Source organism: Fundulus heteroclitus, chromosome 14 (genome assembly GCF_011125445.2).
Source record: "Fundulus heteroclitus isolate FHET01 chromosome 14, MU-UCD_Fhet_4.1, whole genome shotgun sequence".
NCBI lineage: Eukaryota > Metazoa > Chordata > Actinopteri > Cyprinodontiformes > Fundulidae > Fundulus > Fundulus heteroclitus.
This window is the reverse complement of record NC_046374.1, coordinates 25153223-25153759: the sequence shown is the minus strand read 5'-3', so window position 1 is coordinate 25153759 and position 537 is coordinate 25153223.

Here is a 537-nt window from a genome sequence, read left to right as displayed (position 1 = left end):
GTCAGCTGATGACGTGAACGCCAATCACATGTTTTAAGATCATGTATTACTTTGAGATATTTGCACAGATGTGCACTGAAACAACCTGCAGTGCAATGTGTTGCAGAGGAAGAGACGTTCTTGTTTATTTGAAAACGCTGCTCTTATTTAGAAATCCGTGCCCACTTCTGGTATCGTCTTGGTGCGTGAAACATGACGATTATATATCTCTGCCTGCAGCAGAATCAGCATGCTCTTCTACTTCCCTCCACCCACCTCCTCACTATTGTGTAACTTCTTCCCTGATTTCATCTCTGACACACTCACTCACTTTCCTACCTAATCGTTTGCCCAAACTCTAATTAACGCTGTGCCTTTTGTCCTTTATTCATGTCGAATTTAAACCCACAAAGTCTCATTCACATCTGATGAGGATACAGGAACATACCCAGCAGGGGATCTAAATGTTACAGAAAGCTAAACGTGTTTTTTTTTTTTTTTCTTCCTTGTGCATAATAATCTGTTCCCTATTTCTGTAGACCTGCTTCTGGCCCCAAA